This window comes from Aquila chrysaetos, chromosome 23 (genome assembly GCF_900496995.4).
Source record: "Aquila chrysaetos chrysaetos chromosome 23, bAquChr1.4, whole genome shotgun sequence".
Classification (NCBI taxonomy): Eukaryota; Metazoa; Chordata; class Aves; order Accipitriformes; family Accipitridae; genus Aquila; species Aquila chrysaetos.
This window is the reverse complement of record NC_044026.1, coordinates 20,506,944-20,521,687: the sequence shown is the minus strand read 5'-3', so window position 1 is coordinate 20,521,687 and position 14,744 is coordinate 20,506,944. Positions and strand designations below refer to the sequence as shown.

The following is a 14,744-nucleotide window of genomic DNA, read 5'->3' as shown; positions in this document are numbered from 1 at the left end:
GATTTTCACGGGTCTTACCAGTATTGCTGACACAGCTCAGCCCCTTCTCCGTGCTGACACAGCCGTCAGGTAGCTAGTCAGGGCACGGGTTGTTTCTGAACCAGTTAATGTTTACGTTACCACTGGCCCATGAAAAGTGCTATGCAGTGCTCACGCTGCCACTTTCATAGGAAAAAGGCAGTGTGCAAGGCCAGGAGCGAGGGAGGGATGGCACCTCAGGAGCAACTCTTAGGACAAGGGTCCTAAGTAGCACAAGGCAAGACTGTGTCCACTGGTCCCTACCTCAGTTGCTGTTTCATTAAAGAACTACAGAAACACCACTAATTTTGAGTGGCACGTAACATCTACAAACACCTCAGAGATGCTGTTGCTGATTTATCCTTTCTTTTACTCCTCGTTACACCTTGGAAAGTAAAAATGACAATAAAAGTCCTGTCTCACTGTGCAGCCTCTCTTACCAATGAACAAACCCTCTTCCTTTTGTACATTAAAGGGATCCATGATCACTCCAGACTGGTGTTCCTCCCCACCAGTTTCTTGCTCTGGAAGTAGCAGAGTCAGTAACAAAGCAAAGAGCGGAGAAATGGTCAGACCTAGCTGACCAGGGCTACAGGGATGAAGGTGTGTACGGCCCATGGCTCCTGTCCTGCTTCTCAGCAGAAGCTCAGCCCTGGTGTTTTCAGAACATGCATGAAGCTCGCTCTAGACAGGGCAAGATGGTTAAACTCAAGCATACAAGATTTCACATCCTGCAAAATTATTTTGCATTCCCAATAGTCTTTGAAACAAACCACGTCACAAACATTTTGTGTAGCTTAAGACCTCAAACACCTTTACAAGTCAGAAGGTACATGGCCAAGCAAAGTTTGGCTCATAATTAGATATTGTTAAATATTTTTTTCCCAAGATTTAGCATCAGCAGAAACACTTCTGCAATGAGATGAATGGTGGTGTTTGTTATTTTTAAATTCCACTGGAAATGGTTGTGCAGTTTTTGTGCAAGTACTTCCCTGCAAACATTTCTGTAATGGAAGTTTGAAAATAGGCAAATTTTCCTTCCAAGTTGAGAAAAAACAGAGAGCAGAGACACAGCAAAAAATTAAGGAAAGTCTACTACTCATTTTTACTTAGAATAAAAACCAGTAAATTTTATAAAGATAAATATGCATAAACAAAAACCTGTAAACACTTTCAAAAGGTGACACAATCCCCTTTAATTAGGAATGGAATAGATATGGAGATAATTAATGAGACATATCCACAGCAAGAGAAATATTTTGTGTTAAGACATAACCTCGCTGTAAAGGAGACTCAGGCAGGCAGCCTCTCCTGCACACCAGCGCAACGCAGGCAGTTCCTGCACCACAAGCAGTGAAACTTCCTGAAGGGAAACTGCTGCTAAATGATCTAGACTTGTCAAACACGGCTGAAGAAACTAATTCCTCCTTTAATAAACAAATGAGGAAGGAGCAAATGGCAATGAAGTTGGGTATTTGATTTAGAAGTAGCTATTAATTACAACATGCTGAGCTGGCACATTATACGTGAGGGGCTCACCTGCTTGTTGTGCCAAATATAATCCACGTGTTCATCTGAATCCCCGATGTAAGATGAGACATCACTTGGGGTGACAGGGAACCTGAGCCTAAGTACAGTTTATAAAAAACAAACAAACAAACAAACAAACAAACAAAAACCAAAAACCACGGGCACGTTCTCTCTGGCTCCCAGGCAGATGGCAGCCATAAAGGCTGGAAACACTAGGAGAAAGTACTGGCACAAAAGGAGCAAAAATAGCGCCGGCACATCATCTTCAGCTTCCTGGGGAGTTAGAGGAAATTTAGAAGACAGAGGGACAAACAGCTCCCACAGCGATCAAATTTGGGCTGCAGCTACCTGCAGGTATGGGACACCTTGCAAAGCACGGCATGAGCAAGGGGTGCATGCAAACAAAACACAACGCCTCGCAAGCCCTTAGGGGACTACATTAAACCTCTCAATGGCAATGGCATATTTAATAGCTGTATAAATGAGAATCCATCTCCAACACATCAATGTTGAAGCACTTGCATTTTTCCTAACACCAGAAAACTAAGGGAACCAAGGAGGCGATAGGATTCAGCTCTAGTTTCAAAGAAATTTTCTCACAGTAGTACATTTTTGCAAGATGCACAACTAAAAAAAAAGCCCTAAGTAAAGCTGACAAAAAGAGCAAGAGCACATCCCTTCCGTTTCTCTTCCCACTATTTATTTATTTCCTGGCAGATGCAGAGAAGTGCTGAACCAGCAACTCTCTTGGCTGGTGGAAGTCGCCAGCTGGAACGAAGGGGAATAAAGAAGCAGCACAGGTGGAGCTGCGTGGGAAGAGATGGGGGGACAAAGAGGGGCACAAAAATAGCGACACAGAGCAGATACAGACTCGCCTTCCCCTTTTGCTCCTCTCCACTCACTGTCACAGTAACTTAAAATGCTATTCCACATCCATCTTTTATCTCACGCCCACACAACTGTTTAATAACTACATCAGTTCTAGTAAGAAGTTGCCTTTGAGCAGCAGAACCGACAAATCCCAACTTTCTCTGGACCCTTGTCTTGAGGTGACTTTCCTCTATGGATTCTTTAATGTTTAACATGGGCTGAGTTCACTCTGGGACTTTTCCCTCAGCAGGAAAATTAATACGGTTTTCTTTTACCGTATAACTTAGTTTTTTCACATAACTCTTACGAACTCTTCAAAGTCTCTCAATTTTGTTGAAACAGTTACAAACTCAGAAGTTGTTACTGGGCTGAATTAACAGCATCAGCTGAATTGCACAAGCCTGAATTAACAGCTGAATTGCACAAGCCTCATTTCTTTCGAAAACGAGGCCAGAAAAACCCCAACCCGTGACATGGGAAATTGGCAAATTTTAGATTATATTAAGAAAGATGAAGTGGAATAAGCAGTAATAAAGGAGACCACCTCATTTTTGTGCTCATTTTTGAGCTGAAACCTCAGTGCTATGTAGGAGATGGCAAGACCTTTCAGGAATAGAAATTCGTGGTTAGCCATATAATGATAACGAAAAGACCATTAGTTGGTAGGTCATTCCCAGCATGAGATGAAACCTTGCACTGCATAAAGAGCAGGGTGACACGTTAAGCAAGGCCCTAATGGAGAACCCGAGGAACAATGCCCTCCCTGTCATGTGCATTACACAATCAGAAACTCAAACATGTCTTCAGCCATTTGACCATTTAATAGTTAATGAGACTGATGGGTGTTCACACAAGGATGTAACAAGCTTTCATATTCTGCTTGCAGCCTTGGTAAGAAATGAGCTAGGGCTGCCACAGAGGGGTAAACTGAGCCTTCCTATTGCAAATGAGTACTTCTAGCATTACGCTTGTAGCAGTTCTCCCAGACAGACCACAAGAAAAGGCTAACTCAACAGAGAATGAAGCATACCCTAACAAGGTGTGAACAGCACAGACAGGCAAACTTCTAACAGAACACAAACATCAGCAGCAAAGCAAAAGAAACATTTTATATTTCAAGGGACTGAAAAGTCATTTTAGGTTAAAATTCTTCAGCGTCAAGTTTGGGAAGTGGTTCACTATGGCAACATGTATCGGCTTATGATTCCAACCCACCTTTCCTTGGAATTACACAACTCCAGTACACTCTTTTGTTATAAAACTATAGCCCTGGCCATTTTACAGCAATGGTGAACTGGCTTTGAAATGCCTTAATGCTCTCCTACAAATGAAAACTGCTGTACAATGTTGCTTGCAAGATGTGCTGCCTTGCAATAGCCATCAGGAAGCAAAGTACAGTGTCAAGTATTTAGAGTTGCCCCAAATAATTTCACTGCTCCAAACCAAGTGCTTCTCTGTGCTCTGTAAAATCGCATACAAATCATGCCACTCAACTAGACAATGCTATGGAAACTGTAAAAATGCTGTTTTGGGCAAATACCAGTTTGACCACAGGACGGTCCTGCAACTATCTAAGGCACTACATAGTCTCAGAATTCTCCATATAGAAGGGAATCATGAACATGGAAAACTAGGTAGCACTGCTAACCAATTTCTTTAAATGTATTTCACATCTACAGCACTGACATATTGCTCCTCTTTCTCTTCATTAAAATACATCAAACTCCCATATTTTGAAACTTAACTTACACTTGAGTCATCTAGTTACTAGAAGGACCCAAATATTACTGTGCCTGTCTCAGTATTAATTTGGTTGTTACTAGTATTTGCACTTAGATATTGCCAATTAATTTAAACTGTATAGTACATTAAAAAAAGATTAACAAACTTATCCTCTACTTTTGCCCTTTTGGATGGTTCCCCTACTCAGAGGTATTTAAGACCTGTCCTTCAGTATCTGAAGCGAAGACCTTCACCCCAATTCCAGAGTGCCCTATTTTCTTGTAGTCCTTAAATTCAGTAGTTATAGTGAAATAAAGCGCCTTGCTAGACTCCACTTAAAGTCTTACCTCTTGCACACTTCCCCTGCAATCAAATATATGCATGGTAAATAATGCAATCTTTAAAAACAGCTAATGAGTATTTCCTAAGAAGAAACAGCCCTTCAGAGAATATCCTCCTCAAGGACAGTCCTGATTTAGATTAGATCAAGTAAAATATAAAATTACTAAGATACAGCTTGGGGTGGGGGGAGGGAGAAAGAGAGAGGAAAATAGGTGACTGATAACTCGATTTGAGTAACATTAAGAATTATCTTCCTGCTGACAACAGCACTGCCCAGTGCTGCTCGCTCTTGTCCTGAAACAATATTTGCTCTGGCCAGTGAACCCAGGACCTGTCACGCTGTGAGGTACCAGGTACTGCAACATCATCACCCCCAGGCTCCCACCCTGGTTCCTTCCTCTCATAACACTCAAAACATGTTTTGACAGGCGTGACTTCACGGCTGTATTATTTTATAAGTATACCATATCTCCAGAATAATAATTTAGTGCTGTTTTTAAAAAAGTCCACAGTTAAGCATGGGTAGCAGCAGGTTACAATACAAGTGCAAAAAACCCCCAAGCATACTATTTGTTACAGTGGTACACCTCCATCACATACCAGCTGTAGAAAACAGAAAGCTGAGGCTCTCTATTTCTAACTTTGGTAGCATCTCATGAGAAACTCAACCTAAAAACTGGGTAAGATTTTGGCTCTGTAATTTTTTGTTTTGTTTTGGGGTGGTTTGGGGGATGGTTTATTTGTTGGGGGTGGGGGTGCTATTGACAAGTTTTGCATGAGAATATTCAAGGACTCTGTAGGAAGCTTCAGACATCAGTGTAATTTTAAACCTCACATTATCCCTTTTTCATGGTTACTAGGTTCTAGCCTGTTTCACCTTCTCTCTGCAGCATTTATGTTTACAACCTGCTCATCACCTCGGTATCTAAAGCATCTAATAAAAAACAGAAACAAGCAGCTTCCTGGTTCCTGCCTTTTATTACTCAACAACAGAGAACAGCAGTTAACAACATCATTGGAATTTATTTATTTTTGCCTTCTGATCTTCTCCCAAACCAGATATCCCCCAATACACACACTGGTCACCTGGCTGACTCTTTCACACTGCTTCTCCAATCTCTTTCACAACCACTGCTTGTAATGAGATTCACTGCTGTCCTGCTTCTACTACCTCCCAGCTCCCTCACCCTCAGGTAAGGTCTCCACTTGTCTTATATTCTTACAATGGGAAACTAGTTTTAGCCTATCTGTTCTTGATGCTTCCTACCAGAACTGTAAGGCATCCCATGTAAGTACCAGAAGCACAAAAAGCTGCTGGCAGACATGAACGTCGTAGTTACTAAATCGCACAAAGTAACCAGGCCAGTAACCTAGAATTCAGCCCACAATGACCTACAGAAACATACTCCCACTTTGGAATAGCCTTGTATTCTGTTTCTTCCTCTTACTCTGTGTAAGAAGGGAATTACTGTATTTTTGGTCCAAAGGAAAATTTTCAGGACCCCTTTTTACCATTAATACTGAAATCAGAGTTTACAGAAGAGAAAAATATATGGCCAGGACATATGGGACATTTCTACATAGCTAAATAGGAGAACATTTCTAGCAACTACAATTATCTAGGTCTTCCACAAATTCCAACAATGATAGAAAAACTCATTCTTCAGAGATTTAAACTATTTGCTTCTCACTTCTCAGAATGAGAATAAATTACGGACAAGTCTGCATGGCAGATCTGACACTCGGTGCCTCCCAGTACTCCATCTTTTATACTTAAAATAGTATCAGCAGAACACAAAAAATGAGATAGGACATTCTGAAAGCAGTAATAGAAAGTGCTTCAAGTTGCTAAAAATCACGAGTTAGTATCCAAGAAGTGATGAAGAACACACGCAGAAACCCCGACAAGTCCTCCCCAGCTAGATGGCAGCCACCAAATCTAGTCATCTTGAACTAGACTAATTGAAAATACTGCAAAATCTTGAGTTTCTTCCTGAAAAAAAACCACTCGGATTCCAATGAGACTTTCAAATTTCTGCCAGGAAATGAAATATTTTGTTCCAGGTTGCCTTAATACAAAGGCACCGTAGAGTCTCACGGAAGCTGTAGTTTTGATGTTTCACACCGGTATGATTCCTCAGCAGATGACATTTATGAGGCACCACGGTCTGCCTCCTGAACAAGCTGCATGGCCACCATCACTGCTACACATAACAGCAGAATTAGTCTAATCAACAGAAAAGAACAAGGGATGACATACGTGAACAACCTGTTTCCCAAAATTTATGTATTTAAGATGTCACAGTGCTTTAACTCTTAAGCAGTTCAAAACAAAATGTTTTGATTTAGTTCAATAAATTACATGTTTTTAAACATTTCCAAATCAACTTCTCCTGTGAACATTTCTCATATTTAACTTTGCCCTATAAGACTGGAAGAAATTCTGGCATTTCCCATAAAATGGAATTCTGGGTTTTGTTCTGCTTTGCAGACAAAGTGAGACCCTAATACAGAGGAAAATAGAGACTCTGTGACATAAGATGCATTTTTGTCACAAACAGAAATTTCCTACAGACTTATCTCCCATTTCATCAAAATATTTTTCTTCTACAACAAGCTTCTCTTCAGTATTTACTGTAATGTGACTTTTCTAGACTGGCTACCCCACAAAAAAACTTGATGCTCCCTGTACCCATCCTATTTTATCACATTTGGCACTTTTCACAGGTTCATTTCCCTAGCACTTACAACTACAGCAGGTACTTTTAAGGGCAATGCAGCAAACACCCCAAACATTATCTTCTACAGTTGTGCAGTTATCTTAATATCATAAACTGAAATCCTTTTTTAGTTGAGAGTTATAGGTTATTTTTGTAAGACTGAAGAGTTGTCACAAGACTTCTTAACTGAAGGTGTACTGTTGTAGCTAACTCCATTGCATATGGTGTGTGTAGAGGACCCTTCCTGCCCTTCCTTGATCTTATAACCCATTTACTTCTAGTTTGAATCAACACATCACTTGGAAAAGCAGCTTGCATTCTTCCTCTTCCACATCACTAAACAAAACCCTAAAATTATCACCATTTCACCCAACATGCTTGCACCTTATGTGTTGAAATGCGTCATTCAGTCAGTGAGAACCTACTTGTTTGCATCTAAACCAAGTGTTCATCCTCAATTCAACCAAAGAGCACAGGACTTTAAAGCAGCAACATCAGACAGAGTCAAAGACAACATCGTCTCCAGTGCCCACGCACAGTACACTAGCATTTTATAGCACACTTTATATCACCACTTGTATTTGCATTTCCATCTGTACATAGTTAAAGGCAAAGCAGCTTATGGCTATTAAAACATAAAGATGTTCTTATAAAGGCAGCAATTATTCAGAGGAGGGAAAGCAAAAAAAAATTAAATAAATACATAAATCACACTATTGAGTTCGTTTTGCCTCCCTCCCCATTTATTTTTATTTTTGGCATTTGAAACGTCCAAATACTTCACCTTTCACTGCTCCGTTGCTGTTACTGTTGGTAACAAAATAATTCTGACTGTTATTTGTTAGCCCCTAGCAGTGATCCTGTTTTGCAAATGATTAGACACATTGTTTTATTCTGAAAGACCATCATCTTGGCTTCCATAGAACATCATTGTCTAAATTATGCGAGAAGTAAATAATGCATGAAACGTGAAACGTTACCTATGCCAAAGCTGATCTAATGTTTCTTGGTGTGGGAAGAGACTTTAAGAAGAAGAAAGGATTAAAAAAAGTAAATTAATTTGAAAGGCTCATGCCAAAAACCACTTGAAATTTATAATAATAATAACAACAACAATAATAATAATAAAGTAATGCTACAGACATTTGCTATTGAAAGTAGAATTCAGCTTGATGACTCACACTGAGTGAGTGAGCAGACACCATGGGCCATGTTCAGACAGCTTAAATTCAAGCTCAGCCAAGTGTTTCCCATTAGCTGACTCTAAATTTTCAGGGCCACGAAGCCAGTGGGAATTACGAGCTCTGAATCCAGTGCTTCAAGTATGGCCCTGCTCAAAGGAGCAGCTCCCCACCACCTCCTGTCAGAGAAGAGGACCAACTGAGGTGCATGTTCAGATTGCAGGACCATGCAGGTGCAAGGGTGAGATACTGGAAGAACCATTTGCAGATTTTTTGGATGGGTGAAGACTGCTCAGGACAGAAAAGAACCCACAGAGATCAAAACACTGAACATGTGCTTTGGTAGTCAGGCTACCTAAAGTTTCTCAAGACTTTTTTTTTTTTTTTTTTGAGGACATTTGCCAACGCTGCTGCTGTAAGTGGGGCACTCCTGCAGCTCTGCTCAGTAATTTATGTTCATTAGGAAGGCCACTGAATGACTCATCCAGGTACAACATCAATTTAACAGGCAGCATGTAACCTTGGGGTAGTTTTAAGCAGGCTTAGTCCCAAGTGGAGAGAGCCCGCCAAACACCACAGGCATGTTCTGCACAGCGTGACAACCTGCTGGGGGGACACTTGTCAGAGACAGCTTCTTCAGCACTCCTCTCCAAACATACCACCCAGTCTAAAAAAACCAGCAGCACAAAGCTTCTTAACCTTATTTTCTGCAAGGCAGATTCATGGGAGAAATAAGTTATTTAAAACATTATTTAAGTCCGAAGACATAAGACCCTAATTTCATTTTTGGTTTGTATTGGAACTGTCTAGCTGTTCTTCTAGATAAAGATCTGTCTCATCACTTGGTCATCACTAAGTCACGATTTTTTAATTTTTTTTTTAAATATGGTAACATTTCAGTTTTTACTAACATGTAGCATTTTAAAACATATTTAAGCAACCACCTAGCTTAATATACATCTTATTTTTTATTTCAGAAGAAATTTGCTCCATTATCATTTTTAATAAGAGATACATCTACTTGTGTAGGTACATGTGATATATGCAAAGTGAAATTTAGATGAAAACTGGAATTCATTTAAAAATACACAGATCATCTTCATCTGCTAGAAAACAAAACCCACACATTTCTTATGTATACAGACATTTAGAAGTTCATAAAAACATGTTTTGTCTTTTAAACAGTTTGGTAAATAAACCAAGTATAATTTGCAGTTAGTGATTTAGCTGATTACTTCTGGTCACTGTGCCCTACCAGATGACAGAGCAAATGGATCTCATTCCCCCACATCCTTCCACCTCGTCATCGTAGCTATACTGCGGGGGGGGGGGGACACACACACAAAACCAAACCACCAAAAAAACCGCCACCACCCCCAAAAAAAATCTTTCCCAGAATTCTCAGGTTTATGCAGCGGTCACCAAATAATGCTCCTGAATACACTGGAAAAAGAAAATATTCTCCCTGTTCTGGAAGAGGGGATTACTATTTGCCCACAGTTGCTTTCTACTCCAGCAACCTTTTCTACTTAATTAGCCACTAACTCAGCTGTTCAACTGTTTGACTGTCTTCAAAAGTTGAACTAGCACATATTGCTCATTAATGTTTTATTTCACCATACTGTTGGTATATTTAGATGTTAATACATCAAAGGATCTTGCTTTACAAATATTATATCAAACATATTTCTCAATTCATAATATTTTAAATTTAAATCGGTTATTTATCCTGATTCCTTGTCACAGAAATGCTTGTTCCATCTTTCATGAATCTTTCTTGACTAAGTTTTTCAGCTCAGCTAAATCCATGTTTTCAGGATTTATACCAACCCTTTTTGCAGGAGGTATCGGGATTCGATTCCCCCACTAAAGGAGGTGAATTCTGAGTATTATCTGTCCTTTGCAAAACAAACTGTGGACAACATCAATGAAACTATATATAAACATCACAATACTGACAGCATATTGCTGTAGATACACACACGAGTAAAAGAGGTTATACTCAACTGCTTGGTGAACCCACTGCACTTAGATAAGTATCATGACAAGACCACTTATTCAAAAAAAAAAAAAACCAAAAACAAAAACAAAACAAAAACAAAACAAAAAAACAACCCCAAAACACCATTCTCATCAACACTGCTTCATACTGCAGCGCTCTCTCATGAAAAAGTTACTCATTTACATCCCAATGGATCTTTTTCATCCATCCCTCTTGTAGAATTATTTTAAATCACTGGCACAGCAAAGCATTACTTTATTGCAAAATAAACTAATTAATTCATACTTGGTTGTAAAGAGGGTTAATTACTGAAGGCTTCAGGCCTTGACCAGGCTAATTCTGACCATCCCACTGAATGTCTGTGACAAGCCTGTCGAGTCTCTGGTTTTACAGAATGATTTGAAATGCACTTGGGAGGGAACAGCATCTACAAATCTTCTACTGTGTACCTCATTATTGAGGCACTCAAAACTACTAACCTTGTAAGTAGCGACTACTGAATGATAAACAACAGTTTAAAGGTGTACTAGGACCTCAATTTTTTTTTTTTTTTTTAAATGGAATATATCATCAAGATTGATTCAGGTGAAGTTTTGCCCTTTACTTTGGTAATCTAAATTTTTTTTTTAAATAAATAATACTACTATGCTTTTTACATCTGCGTTTTACATGTTCCTACTTCAAAAACCACAAATTTGCTTATGACTCTAGAAAGGCAATAACAGTTTGGGGAATTGTGGCCAGAAGTATTTATACTGAAACATCAGTTTTCCTTTCCTCTTCTTGCTGTACAGCTTACATGGAGTTGTACCCCCCCTTTTGTTTATTCCTGACTCAAAGACGTCAGTAGGATGCAATTTCTCCATGTGTACCCTAACCTAACATCGTTTTTTGATGGACCTACTGCCTGTCAGTCAGCTAAATCACATTTCTAGCACTAGCATAATGCCAAATTCTGCCAAGGGGCACAGCAGAGCGAATTTTATCTTTTATGAAGTAACGGTAAGTCCAGAGTTTCCTCACTCAAAAAGTTCCTATTTTAACTGCCACAGTTCTTATTCTTTCCTGCCTCTTTGAGGCAGACAGTTAACCCCACCCCAGCTATCGTGCAGGTACTAATTTATACTCATGGAATAAAAAAAATTACTGGCCTTTTTCCAAAGAAATATCAACTTAGCAATTTTTTTTTTTAATCTATTCGCACTTCTGCTTTTTGAACACAAAAATACAGTTAAACTGTAGAGTTGTAACTATAGAGACAAGTCACGACAAACACAAATTAACTCACGAAGCCTGTGGAAGAAAAGCAAGATTGCTGGTCGCTGTTCCCTATTTACACAGAGCTGGAAGGAGAGTCCCAGCTAAAAAATGCAGTGTCTGTGTAGCTCCAGCATCATACAATCAGTACTTGTCATCCTCGGAGCTCAAATAATCCAGTGTGTTCGTTTGCAGAGGAAAGAATTTGTTTTCTTAAGAAAATTGGACCTCTGTGCTGATAGCGCAAGTCCACAAATAAGATTAAGGTTTATAAAACTGGGAATTAAAGACACCATCAGACAACCAAGTGAGAATTAATCAAGTAAGTCAGAACCTAATAAAAAAAGAGATAAGCATTTCAGTATAAATCTTGAGCCCAATCCTGCTCCCTAATTTCCTAAGACAAAATCTTCAGAGACCACAGTAATACCAACAAACAGTAAAACTAGCACAAGGTACCTCTCCCTTGCTGATCAGTGCGCAATGATGCTATAAAACACTATTTTATCTGAAATCCACACAGACATCGGCCCATTGGTACTTGGCACCCGTAATGCACACACTTTGGGGTCCCGGACTCAAGGAGCAGAGGCTGCATTCGCTGGCGGCCTGCTTCAAACTGGGGTCACAAATTGATTGCCCAAAACGAGACACGGCAAAGCAGCCATCGTTAACACCGGTGGCACAGCGGTTAGCATAGAGTACTGACATCCCAACACGCTCAGGGAGCATAATGAAACCAATTCCTCCAAGGAAGAGGCCAAAAACCCCAGAGAGAGTTTGCCCTTGTGGGCATGAGAACTTGTTGTCATCTACCGACGGTCACAAGCAGTGCCTCCTGCCCCGCAATGCAGTCACTTCTCTCTACTTCCCAGCTGCTAGCGCACCTCTGCTTGCCTTCTCCCCTCATAAGAAGTGTTATCGGTAACAATCTACGTAACAAAGTATGCTGTGGGATTGCCTTTGCTTCAGCAATATTTTTGTGGCCCCAGTGAATTCAAACCTTTTTTTTTCCCCCCAGGATTTTTTTTTCTTTGTGCAAATTCAGTTCTTTTTCTCTTTACTAGGAGCCAAAGCATGGGGAACCCCATTTTCAACTGGACCAACATGGGTAAGTATAAATCTGGCCAATGTTGTTGAGTTTCTTCTATTTCTGACACTCTGTGTAACTGCATGGCACGTGACTAGTCTGCTCCTTCCTCCTTTGACATAAATATTGTTTAAAAAAAAAAAAAAAAAAAAAACCCAACCCAAAAAAACCCCACCAATCCTAGCACAGATCTTTCAGGCAAGGAATTGTAGACATTTTACAGAGTTACTTTAAAAGCCCCTGGTGAAAGATCTGCCACAGGCTTTGTGCAAGTCTAAATAAAATCTTAATGGTTCTGCCTTTAACCACACTGCATGGCTAGTCGAAGACTTTCGGTATGCAGGGGAGGCATAATTATACAGTCCGCAAAACCCACGCTGTCCTGTGTCTGTCATGCCCTTCTCCGTCCTGTGAAGCACCTGACACATTTAATTTTACTGCTAATTTCAACAATTTTTCCAGAACTGAAATAACTCTTGCCGAGTTCATTCTTTGATCCCTTCTTTGAGGAAAGTTAAACAGGTACAACTCTGCTGTACCCTATTGCCCAGCAGAATAGCTGGCTTTAATGAGCCCGGGTGTAGTGAATCTGCGTTCAATCACTTCATTCTTAGCAAGACCCAGGACTCTCGGGTGCACACCATCTGCTCCTACTGACCCGGTTGCTCTTGGATTTTTTCCATTTATTCCAGCATTTCCTCTTCTGGCATATGCTCTCACATTCCCTACCTGCTCTCTGTTACCTAGCCTCTTTCATCTAAATAACCTCTTGGATCAAGCCAACTAACCTTTAAACCAAACAAAACCCTTGCCTGTTTGCTGTTTGGGAGCACACGTCACTGCTTTTCCCACAGGAACTGACATATTCAACAGCAGTACTCCAGCTGGGATGCACCCACGTGATTTTTGTCTAAACTGCAAACCCTGCCATCAGAGTTAAGGAAGGTGGAAGGAGATCTCCCATGATGCTTGTGAGCACCTTCCTGATCAACACGAAATCTCAATCAAAGACTGTATAAGGAAAGGCTCCTTCTTTCTCAAAGATTTATTCCACTTACTACACAAGTACAAATCCTCGAAGACAACAGCACAGGTTCAAGACTTTGCCGTGGCACTAAGTGCCCATTCTGGAAGCATACTGACCTGTAAAACCACTCTTCAATGAACACCTTGAGGATAAAAAGCTGTAAATTGCACATTGCTTACAAAACAGTCCATAGCTGCCTCTCATGATAGCCCATGCAAGGGCCGGGAATGGTGTAAAGTACCTTCTGGTCTGTGCAGGCTCTGCTTAGTAGAAATCCAGAACTGGTTTCCAATCCAGATCTCCCCCATTTCTGACACAGCAAAACTCAGCATGACCATTTCTCAGTCGGTCAGTAGGGATGCCTGCATACTAAGCACTAATTATGACAGACGGGGATTTTAAAAAGCATTTAAAAAAAAAACAACAAAAAAAGAAAACTTTCACGGTCAACAATTATTTCAAAGAAAACATGTTATCCTAACCCAAACGAGCTGCCTCTGCCTAAATCGGGTGCTCCCTCTACCAGCAGAACCTCTGTGCCTTGTTCCCATAATTGTTAGCATGGGTTTTTTTAAACAGAAACTATTAGATTGCAGTTTTGGAGGATGATAAAAGATGAAATATCAGCAAATATCTCAAACAATATTGTGGGGTTTTCCCTATCAAAACATCCACATTTCCAATTATTTATTTTTTAAACACATTATGTTAATTCATTCTTAAGTCCCAATAGATGTTAGTAAGAATACCTGACAGCGGTGGGTTTTGAGGACAGGCGCTCTAGCCATAGAGTGGAGTGCCACTGTGATTAATGCTATACAAACCAGAGGGGGAGGGCAGGAAGGAGGAAGAGAAACAGCCCCAGATCCCACAGGCCTTATTATCTGAATATTCCTGAAGCCAGTTACAGGTTTGTTTCCCAGTAACATTCTCCTCACAGCATAAATATATCTGGAAATAATCTAAAAGAGTAAAAAACAACAAG

At 40.2% G+C, this 14,744-nt stretch overlaps 1 protein-coding gene and 1 long non-coding RNA gene across 4 annotated transcripts in view; one reads left to right on the top strand and one right to left on the bottom strand.

Moving 5' to 3' along the window:
- REPS2 (RALBP1 associated Eps domain containing 2) overlaps positions 1–14,744 on the bottom strand; it is a 102,500-nt gene that overhangs the window by 85,879 nt on the left and 1,877 nt on the right. The gene's annotated exons all lie outside the window — the stretch shown is intronic.
- On the top strand, positions 12,447–13,694 carry LOC115334593. The gene is made up of 3 exons (XR_003921185.2): positions 12,447–12,586; positions 12,710–12,753; positions 13,587–13,694. It is a non-coding gene; the product is annotated as an uncharacterized LOC115334593 (long non-coding RNA).